This window comes from Rhinopithecus roxellana, chromosome 2 (assembly GCF_007565055.1).
Source record: "Rhinopithecus roxellana isolate Shanxi Qingling chromosome 2, ASM756505v1, whole genome shotgun sequence".
NCBI lineage: Eukaryota > Metazoa > Chordata > Mammalia > Primates > Cercopithecidae > Rhinopithecus > Rhinopithecus roxellana.
Genome location: NC_044550.1, coordinates 37,491,864 through 37,503,686, shown reverse-complemented (window position 1 = coordinate 37,503,686; position 11,823 = coordinate 37,491,864). Strand labels below are relative to the sequence as shown.

The following is an 11,823-nucleotide window of genomic DNA, read 5'->3' as shown; positions in this document are numbered from 1 at the left end:
CTCTTTCTTTGTACGTAAACTGTATCTTTCCTTTTCTAAGTGTTTCTGTCTTGGCTATAGTTGACTAGACTAGGGGAATTCATACCTGTATTCTTTTTCAGTCCGGTCTGGCTTCTTTAACCAGGAAGATGTGAGCTGAGAGGCTGTGGAGTAGCTGTCTTCACCACATGGGTACAGAGAGAGGTAGAGAATGTGTGTCTGCAGAGTAAGATGAAGCAGAGACAAGGTGGGATGGGAGAGAGACAGGGGCTGGAGGACAACCCTACTACCAATACCCCCAACAGTTGCCATCCTATCCCACTTTTTTATTCACTTGGTAACACTAATTACTCTCTAAAAATATTTGATTATTTATTTATTTGTGTCTCTACACCCACAGGAATGAATGTAAGTGCTATGAGGGCAGGAAGATTGTCTTTCTTACCACTGAATTCCCAGGACCTCAATCAATGCTTGGTATATAGTGGGCACTCCATAAACATTGGCCGAATAAATGAATTCTATTTACGTGTTCACAATTGTAGGGGAGGAAAAAATTATGTTCCTTCTATCCATCTTAAATTCATTGGCTGAGGCCCCAGTAAATTAGACTGAATAAAGATAGACTAATAAGTAGAAAAGTATGCAAATTGATTTAATACAAAATTGACATGTTGTGGGAGCCTTCGCAAGGAAATGGAGACCCAAAGAAATGGTGAAACTCGAGCTTGATGAAGAGTGAAAAATCGTGGGAAAATGTGATAGGACCAAAAGGGGTATGAGCTAAGAGTGGTAAACTGGGGCAAGGCACATTCGTTTGGGTTCCTCTCAGCAGTCTTCCATCTTTGAAGATAAGGATGCTCCTTTTCTGCAGATATCGGGAGGACACCTATCACATGAGGGTCTTGTAAGCTGTTTCAAAGGAAGCTCAGAGAGTCCTTCCAGCACCTGCCATTTCTCAAATCCCTCAGCTTAAAATATTCAGTATGCCAGGGTGCCATATTTTGGGGTAGTATATTCTCAACCCTCCACAGTCAAATTAAAATTTTGAGAGCTTCTGTCCTATTGTTTCAAAGATCTTGTTACCTGCTTTGAGTTATTGCGAATTTAACAGAAGTAGGGATATGAAGTCTGAGACTTTAAAAATGATAAGACTTTAACTACATGGAATGACTTTTAGTGGAGCATCCCTTCAAGACAGCTAATAATGTGTGAAACCTCACCAACCATCATGTAGAATGATCTAGGATGATATCTCCCAACCACTCCCATGAATTATAATGATGAGCCCTCAAAAAAAGGAGAGGGGGCTCTCGTGGTTTGTTCCTGTCTTTGTTATGAAATCCAAAGGCACATGATTGCTTGGTTTTATGTGTGACTTTTATGGAACATTATTTATCCAGAAGAAGTTTCCTTCAAATTGCCTTTACCTTCCAAAATATTCAAAGGAATGCCCTTTAAAAGCAGGCAATTAACATGGGCATTTTGTGCAATTTATAGTAATAGACTAAAATTTTTCTCATATTATCCACCAAGTTCCTGCTCTTGATAAATCTGTTCTGATCACAAGTATTTTTCCTTCTTTTTTTTTTTTTTTTTTTTTTTTTTTTTTTGTTGTTGTTGTTGTTGTTTTTGAAACGGAGTTTCACTCTTGTTGCCCAGGTTGGAGTGCAACGGCATGATCTCAGTTCACTGCAACCTCCGCCTCCCGGGTTCAAACGATTCTCCTGCCTCAGCCTCCTGAGTAGCTGGGATTAAAGGCATGAGCCACCACGCCAGCTAATTTTGTAGATATGGGGTTTCTCCATGTTGGCCAGGCTGGTCTCGAACTTCTGACCTCAGGTGATCTGTCTGCCTCGGCCTCCCAAAGTGCTGAGATTATAGGCGTGAGCCACCGCGCCCAACCAAATTTTTTTTCTAGTTAGGTATTTAATCTTTGTTAATATGGAGATAAGCAGTTTCCCATCTTAATTAAGGAGTAGTGTGGATCTGTATGGCTCATTTTTGTTTGATCTCCTCTAGATGAGAAATTTTTCTATGGGCTAAATTACGATTTAGTGAATGTAAGTAGTCATCAAAATTTAAAAATAAATGTATTTAGTGTGCCCATTTGTTTCCAGAGTTTCCTTGTTTTTGAGTTTTTTTTCCCGTGTGTGTGTGTGTGTGTGTGTGTGTGTGTGTGTGTGTGAAAGATACAAATAGACCATTTGTGAAGATACCATTGTTTTTAGAGAACTCATTTTCAAATGATGCAGCAGTATCTTCAACAATGTTTTATCTATATTTAGCTTTGTAGAAAATGTGTTCATAATGAGGAAGGCTCAAGGGACAGAATATGGGGGTCAGTGGTAGCTGGGTCCTGTCTTCACTACAAAACCAAGGATCCTTAAGTGTTCCACTGTATTTACATTTATCTGGGCAGAGAAATATTTGCCATGGCCAGGCATGGTGGCTCATGCCTATAATCCAAGCATTTCAGGAGGCCGAAGTGGGAGGATCACTTGAGCCTAGGAGTTTGAGTCCAGCCTGGGCAACATAGGAAGATCCTGTCTCTTACAAAAAAAAAAAAAAAAAAAAAAGAAAGAAATTAGCTAGCTAGGTGTAGTGACTCACCTGTAGTCCTCGCTACTTGGGAGGCTGAGGTAGGAGGATCACTTGAGCTCGAGAGTTTGAGGCTGTAGTGAGCTATGATTGAGCCACTATACTCCAGCCTGGACAACACAGACCCAGGCCCTATCTCTAAAAAAAAAAAAAAAAAAAAAAAAATTCTTTTTATTTTAAAAATGGAAACATTTTCCTTATTTCCTCTTTTATGTAAATTACTTTGAGTTGTGGTGGCCGGGCGCAGTGGCTCAAGCCTGTAATCCCAGCACTTTGGGAGGCCGAGAGGGGCAGATCACGAGGTCAGGAGATCGAGACCATCCTGGCTAACACGGTGAAACCCCGTCTCTACTAAAAATAATATAAAAAATGAGCCGGGCGAGGTGGCGGGCGCCTGTAGTCCCAGCTACTCGGGAGGCTGAGGCTGGAGAATGGCGTAAACCCGGGAGGCGGAGCTTGCAGTGAGCTGAGATCCCGCCACTGCACTCCAGCCTGGGGGACAGAGTGAGACTCTGCCTCAAAAAAAAAAAAAAAAAAAAAAAAAAATTACGTTGAGTTGTATTCTCCATACTTTTTCTTTATTCTGTTGGGACTCAGAAAACACTACTCCAAAATGAAGTCCTCAGCAGCAGCTTCGGAAGCAAAAATTTTTCTCTGACCTTCTGCCCTCCTGTCTCGCGGTCCCATTATCCCCCAAAGCTAGTGCTAGAAACTAGAATCCCTCTTTCCCAAGACAAGTCACAGAAACCAGAACACCTTTTCACTCTTAACTTTACTTTGCCTGTCTGTGTAAAACCTAGCCGTAAAGAAATTATCTAGCCAGTTGCAGTGGCTTGCGCCTATAATCCCAGCACTTTGGGAGGCTGAGGTGGGCGGATCACCTGAGGTCAGGAGTTCAAGACCAGCCTGGCCAATATGGCAAAACCCCGTCTCTACTAAAAATGCAAAACATTAGCCAGGCGTGGTGGTGGGTGCCTGTAATCCCAGCTACTTGGGAGGCTGAGGCAAGAGAATCGCTTGAACCGGGGAGGCGGAGGTTGCAGTGAGCCAAGATTGCGCCACTGCACTCCAGCCTGGGCAACAAGAACGAAACTCCATCTCAAAAAAAAAAAAAAAAGAAAAGAAAAAAACAAAAAACAGAAATTATCTGACCTACTTCGTTTGACTATAGGTCACAAGACCCCTATTCAAGGAAGGAACGTAGGAATGCTGCTCAGAGAAACCAGGAAGAATCTAGACAGACAGCCCTTGCTGGGTTTCCACTCAGTCTAGTAGCATTGGATCATGCTCTTTTGTCCAGTCATATTTCTACATGTCGTTCCATACTTTTGTTGAATGTAAGCGTAAAAATGGACACTGTCCCCTGTATCTTTGGGTCTTGGTCCTGAAGGCTCCTGTGCACATGTTAATAATAAATTTTCTCCTTTTTTCATATTAATATACCTTTTCTCCTATTAATCTGGCTCTTGTCCATGATTTTTCAGAGAACCTGCAGAAGGTAAAGAGGAAATTTTCCCTTGGCCCTGACAATTCTTTCTAACTTTCAGTAGTTTTGTATAATGCCTACACTTCTGTGATAATTTGGTAATTTTTTTTCTGGTTTTTGTTAAGAAAGGCAGTTACTTCTATTCAAATTGATTTGAAAGCATTCTAAGAAGTGATTTGTGGAAACTTGGATGAAAATGGACCCATTGTGAGTCACTGTTTTTGAATGTTTTAGTACAGCCTATTACATAATAATTGAGTCATCATTCCACCCATCTGATTTTTTATCATTCTTTGTGTTTTAAAAAACGGGGCGTTGGTCTTCATTTTCTATCTTTCCTACTTTATATAACTGAAATTGCTCAGACTGATTAAATTAATATTACCAAGTGAGAGAATTGTATGTCTACACGAGTAAAAAGTCTTAGTCATTGTCAAAATAATGTTAGAATAGGCAATGACCTTGGCAAATTGTTGTATCGCAGATATCTGCACACTGAACTCTATTCCTGTTATTAAGGAAGTACAGATGGAGAAGGTTATCTATTTGGCATTTATTACTGCATTAAAGTCTCACCAAGTACCTACTGACTATGTCTAAATTATGGTAATTTTTTAAAAGCCCTGAAATATAAATGTCTCCACTTGGGCACAAGCACATCCAATTGCCTTTAATGGAGATAAAATAACCATTAGGATCTTTTCCAAGCCCTTGAGTATTAGATGAAAATTTTTATAATTAGAGTGTGCAGCAATGGCTTTTAGTTTTGAAGTCTTTGCAGCCATATATTTGACTTTATTTATTTATTGGTTTTCAGACAAGGTCTCACTCTGATAAGAACAGATACTACACTTGGTCTTAGCCAAAAGGCCAAGAAGCGATAGGGTCTCACTCTGTCACTGGGAGTGCAGTGGCACAATCACAGCTCACTGCACCCTCAACCTCTGGGCTCAGGTGATCCTCCCACCTCAGCCTCCCAAGTAGCTGGGACTACAGGCACACCACACCAAGCGCAGCCAATTTTTCTATTTTTTGTAGAGATGGGGTTTTTTCATGTTGCCCAGTCTGGTCTCAAACCCATGAGCTCAAGCAATTCTTCTGCCTTGGCCTCCCAAAGTGCTGGGATTACAAGCATGAACCACTGCACCAGGCATATTTATATTTACTATATATTTAAAAACTTTGTTTTTGTAGAGATGGGGTCTCACTATGTTGCCCAAGCTGGTCCTGAACTCCTGGGCTCAACAACCCTCCTGCTTCAGCCTCCCAAAGTCATTTGACTTTCAACAGCCAATTACTTTCTTCAGTGGCAGATTAGATCATTTCGGTGTGTTTCTTGTAACACTGTGAAATTTTTGCTTGTTTTTTAGCAGAATTCATTTATTCTAGGTCTTTTTGATGACTTGCCTTGGCCAGGATTGGCTAGCAGATTTTACCTGTATGACAACTTGGTGCACTGGTGCAATTTGGTTGAGATTATGAGACCACATTTTGCTCAGTGGGGCAAGATGTCCTGCTCCCTTAACGATGTCTGCCATGGAAAAGAGAATGGATATTGGTGATGGGCTGTACATCTGCCATCGAGTAAACACAGTGAAGCCTTTAGGCAACCTTTGAAAACCACTGAGTTACCTTTAATGCTGTCTCATTTTTCGGATGAATTTAAGTGAATGATGATGCCGAAGCATCTCATGGAAAAAAAAACATAAATAAAAAGCATTGCTCTAAACATAACATTATCAAAATCAGTGGTTAAAGCAATATATAGTACTCTTGTTTTTGATACCAGTCTTGTGAAGAAAGGTATTCAGGAAGCACAGCTGTCTTTTGTTCCTGAAGCCGTAACAGGATTCTGCAGGAAAGAGCACCAAGATCAATTGGCAATGTTTATCCTGATCAAGCAGGGGCACTGATGGCAGGGAGGCCGCCTATTTTGACATACATTCTAGATATGTGGTAGACCTGTACTATGACATATCTGTGTCTATGTTTGTTTATATCTATATATAATGTCTATAACTATCTACTTGTTTGGAGAGAACAAGAATTGGTTCTTTTGGGGGTTCACTCCTGTATCCCCATACAATCAAACAATAAATATGTGTTGAATAAATCACTTGTGCAAATTATAAAATTCACATATGACTCTGTATTTTATCATATCTCCCATAGAATAGGTGCAAACCAGAGAAAAATATTGTTGAGCCCAGGAGCCCAAGCTATATGATCAACTGGAAAGACTCAGTAGGTAATTTGTTCCTAGAAAGCAGCCTATGGCAACACATGATTGAAATTTCCACCTAGATAAAATGACAAATTACCACATGTCAGAGATTTCTAGTTTGCTTGTAAATAATGAGAGCTGATGATAAATTCCAGATTTTCACCCTGAGGTACCCTGTCAGCAAAAGAGTAAATGCCATTCATTCTTCTGGAGGCCTTGCAAAAAAAAGTCATTGCCTAACTAAAAGCTATGCTGGAGTCTCACATTTTGTCTTAAAATTTCATGTGAATTTTGGATTTTATGCCACAATTTATATTTATTATAATATTAACATTAAATTAGCAGTTACATTTCTTAAATTTTTCTTAAAAATTTTGAAAAAACTGATAGTCTCAGAAAATGTATCATGTTTAGCTTATGGCTTGGCATACCATCAAGTCCAAGAAGCACGTGACTGATGAGAAAGGTGAGTATAATCCATGGAACTTGGTCAGTGCAGTAGGTTGAATTGTGTCCCCCCAAAAGATATGCACAAGCTCAGCTGGGCACGGTGGCTCACACCTGTAATCCCAGCACTGTGGGAGGCCGAGGCAGGTGGATCACCTGAGGTCAGGAGTTTGAGACTAGGCTGGCCAACATGATGAAATTCCTTCTCTACTAAAAGTACAAAAATTAACCGGGCATGGTGGCAGGTGCCTGTAATCCCAGCTACTCGGGAGGCTGAGGCAAGAGAATCGCTTGAACCTGGGAGGCAGATGTTGCCGTGAGACGAGATTGTGCCACTGCACTCCAGCCTGGGTGACAGAGCAAGACTGTCTCAAACAACAACAACAACAAAAGATATGCACTACCTCACTCCCCTTTCTGTGAATATGACCTTATTTGGATATAGAGGTCTTTGCAGATACAATTGAGGATCTCAAAATGAGATAATGCTGGATTTAACCCAATGAGTGCGATCTGAGACCCAAAGAAACAGGGGAGACGGTCATATGAAGAAGGAGGCTACTATGGTTTGGATGTGGTTTGTCCCTGCCAAAACTCCTGTTGAAATGTGATCCCCAGTGTGGCAGTATTGGGAGACAGGAAGTGTCTGGGTCATGGGGCAGATCCCTCATGAATAGATTAATGCCCTCCCAGTGGAGTGAGTTCTCATTCTTGTGGGACTGGATTAATTACTGAAGAGCAGGTTGTTATAGAAGTGAGTTCAGCCTCCTAGACTCTCTCTCTTGTTTCCTCTCTCGCCATGTGATCTTTTGGCACACACCTGCTTCCCCTTCCTCTTTCTTCCATGAGTTGAAGTGGCATGGGACCCTGACCAGTTGCAGCTACCCAATCTTGAACTTCCCAACCTACAGAACTGTGAGCTAAATAAGCCTCTTTTCTTTATAAATTACCCAGTCTAAAGTGTTCTGTTATAGCAACAAAAATAATGGATAAGAAAATGGTAGGGGATGCCCTAGCATGGTGGCTCATGCCTATAATCCCAGCACTTTGGGAGGCCAAGGCAGGCGGATCATCTGAGGTCAGGAATTCGAGACCCGCTTGACCAACATGGTGAAGCCCTATCTCTACTAAAAATTCAAAAATTAGCCGGGTTTGGTGGTGCGCACCTATAATCCCAGCTACCTGGGAGGCTGAGGCAGGAGAATTTCTTGAACCCAGGAGGCAGAGGTTGCAATGAGCAGAGATCATGCCACTGTACTCCAGCCTGGGTGACAGAGCAAGACTCTGGAAAAAAAAAAAAGTGAAAATGGCAGGGGTTGAAGTTATGCTCCCACAAGTTATGCTCCTCAAGAGCCACCAGAAGCAGAAAGGATTCTCCTTGCAGCTTCTGGTGGCTGGAAGGATTCTCCCCTAGAGCCTTTGGAGGGAGCATGGCCCCGCTGACACCTTGATTTCTGAATTGCAGCCTCTGGAAGTACAAAACAATCATCTATTGTTTCAAGCCACCAAGTTTGTGGTTACTTCAACCCTGGAAAATCAATATACTTAGGAATTGCAAAAATTACAATTCCAAAGATAATACTTCCAATATTTGAATCCTGCTCTGGCCATATAGTTCAAAGTCATTTTTAACCACTGCTCTCTGACAAAGTGGCAAAGCTACAACTAATCTTAAATCCAGTGTCTGATCAGCTTTGCTAACTACCCTCACAGTAGCTTGGCAAAGTAAACCTTTATCCTGAGACGTTAGAAACATTTTTACTAGATTCAGGTGACATAAAAGTGTACAAATTTGGATAAATACCGAGGAAAATATCTTTGTCTATAAAAATTCAATTATTTAAAAAAAAAATTCAATTATTTGTGCTTCAAAGTATTAATACTTTAGTCTGAACTTCAGTTCTCTAACTGGCCTCACTGAACATTGGGCTGTAATATTCACCTCTTGTCTATTGCCATTTTGTAAAAGTATCTAGAAGGTTTTAAAAAAAATAGTTGTGAAGAAAGATTGCCAGAAGATATATTTTAATATTTTGTAAAGTATTTTTAAATAACTTAAAGGCACGAACTCATCTGGTATTGGCAACTGTGACTTGGAAAATAAATTCAGCATATTTTTAGACCATGCTACTAGACAAGTTGGTCACATCCATCTATATAATTAGAAGAGCAGGAAAATGGGGCACTCTCACAGTATATATTAAAAATTGTGGAAAATGTTTCACAAAATGCTAGGAAATTCAAAGTCATTTTATACATGACTGACAAGAGAAAACTGATTAGAAAACAAAACCAAAATAAACAACGTTTATTTTTTTTCTTTTCTTTTGAGAGGATGTCACTATGTTGCACAGACTTGAGTACAGTGGCATGATCTCGGCTCACCGCAATCTCCACCTCCCAGGCTCAAGCCGTCATCCTCCCACCTCAGCCTCTCGAGTAGCTGGGACTAGAGGCACATGCCACACGCCCAGGTAATTTTTGTATTTTTTGTAGAGACAAGATTTTGCCATATTGCCTAGGCTGTTCTTGAACTCCAAGCTTAAGCGATCCACCCTCCTTGGCCTTCCAAAGTGCTGGGATTATAGGCATGAGCCACCACACCCAGCCACTAGCAGTGTTTACGATGCCAAAAGTGACATTAATTTCTGACCTTATAAATATTAAAAACATTATTATGTCACTTAGTAGATTCAGAGCTTGGTTTCCCATGACTTTCAGTTAGGTAATCTTTTAAATTTGGCCAATCGTATGAGAGAATAGATCAAGCTTTCTTTGAATGTGAGAATATCTTTGCCTAAAATTACTCCCACTTCGGACTCTCACAATACTGCATTAAAAAACAAAGTATCAGTGAATTTAATTTAAGGAACTAACTGACACTTATTAGCAATTCATGAATCAGGCAGCATCCTGTTTATAAAATAGAGGGAGCTCCCTTGGGCATGGCAGAACAGTTGGTTTTTATAAGGTAGCTTGAGCAAGAACAAGGAAACAGCATAGGGCAAAAAGTGACATTAGGTTACTACTTCAGGTTACTTTCCTTGATGGGTTAAAGCAGAGGGGGCTTCCTTACCATGTCTGCTCAGGTTAACTGGGACCATTACAATTGGTTGCTGTGAATCTCTTTGGTTTTTGGGAATACTACCTATCTGGAAATTGTTCTGTTTTTTAAAGTTTCAGTTTGATTGTGTGGTGCTTGACGTGAGTGACTCCATTTTGGTTTGGTCTGTTGGGGCCAAGTGCAGGAGCTCAGTCAAAAACAGTGGGCTCCCTTAAATTTTATTTACCACTGAATTCAATCCTTTCTATTTTACTCTCTTTCAAGTATCTTTTTCTAAATTTCCTAAAAGGGTGGAGGAGTTTATAAAGTTGCTATTCCCTAAGTAGAGAGAAGGAAACTGTGTTAAAAATGGCTCCAACAATGGGGCACTTCTCAAATCACAAGGCATCTCCTACCTCAGAATTTTTGTTTCACAACTAAAAAGAATGGTTTTACCCTGATTACTCATGTACTCTTGCTACATTGTTCTTCAAGCAAAAACTTTGAATTAGAGGTTGTTGCCCTTGAGTGGTGGCTTCTTTAGCCCAATGACATGTTTACTGGGTAAATAAAATAGAATTTTAGGAATCTGTTCTTATGATATACCAAACAACTCCTAAAGTGCTACTTTTCCTAATAGCAAACAGCAGCTACAGTTTCAGGTTACAGTTGCATTGTTTAAGCCAAGCACCATTACAAGGTTTGTGGAGCAAGGAACAGATTCAATTTGTTATTTAAATTATAAAGATAGAAGCAAATAGAAGTGTGTTTCTGATTGTAGGAAAAGACATTCTATTAGAATTTCATAAAGAAAGTTGACACCATTAACCCATTTGTTTTTACCAGGATGTCTATGTTGAAAAGCAGGTTATTTAATTCTGCTATTTAAAAGTGGCTATGGACCGCACGCAGTGGCTCACGCCTGTAATCCCAACACTTTGGGAGCTGAGGCAGACGGATCACCTGAGGTCGGGAGTTCGAGACCAGACTGACCAACGTGGAGAAACCCCATCTCTCTACTAAAAATACGAAATTAGCTGGGCGTGGTGGCACATGCCTGTAATCCCAGCTACTCAAGAGGCTGAGCCAGCAGAATCGCTTGAGCCCAGGAGGCAGAGGTTGCGGTGAGCCGAGATAGCAACATTGTACTCCAGCCTGGGCAACAAGAGTGAAACTCCTTCTCAAAAAAAAAAAAAGAAAAAGAATTAATTGAAATAATGATAGGCTGTGGAAAAGGAAGGATTTACAAGAACAGTAAGTCTCTTTTCACCTCTATTCTCTAGGACTCTAGTTTTCCTGTGAATTCATTTTTGTTTCTCCTTTACAAAACTATAGATATGCAGAGGCCAAGGGAAAACTTCCCGTTTACCATCTGAAGATTCACTGAAAAGGCATACAAATTTACACAGAAGGCTTCAGAATGAAGACCCAAAGATAGAGAGGACATTGTCCATTTTTATGCTTAGGTTCAACAAAGTATAGAGAGCTGTGTAGAAATCTGATTGAACAAAAAGCGTAGATCCAATGCCAATAGACTGAGTGGGGAAACGTACTAAGGCCTGTCTGTTTAGATTCTTCTTGGCCTCTGTGTGCATACATTCCTTCCTGCTGGGGGTGGGGCAGAACCCTCTCTGGAATGGGGGTCTTATGACCTACAGTCAAACAAGGTAAGTCAGATCATTTCTTTATGGTCAGGTTTCACACAGAAAGATGGAGGTGCCGGGCTCACGCCTGTAATCCCAGCACTTTGGGAGGCCAAGGCCGGTGGATCATGAGGTCAGGAGTTTGAGAACAGCATGGCCAATATGGTGAAATCTCATTTCTACTAAAAATACAAAAATTAGCTGGATGTGGTGGTGCCCGCCTGTAGTCCCAGCTACTCAGGAGGCTGAGGCAGGAGAATCACTTGAACCCAGGAGGCAAAAGTTGCAGTGAGCTGAGATCACACCACTGCACTCCAGCCTGGTGACAGAGCGAGACTCCTTCTCAAAAAAAAAAGGATAGGCCGGGCACGGTGGCTCAAGCCTGTAATCCCAGCACTTT

General features: G+C 40.9%; 1 pseudogene; it reads right to left on the bottom strand.

Moving 5' to 3' along the window:
• Positions 1-4,832: 4,832 nt before the first annotated feature.
• Positions 4,833-4,948, bottom strand: LOC115896299 (annotated as a pseudogene).
• Positions 4,949-11,823: the final 6,875 nt, after the last annotated feature.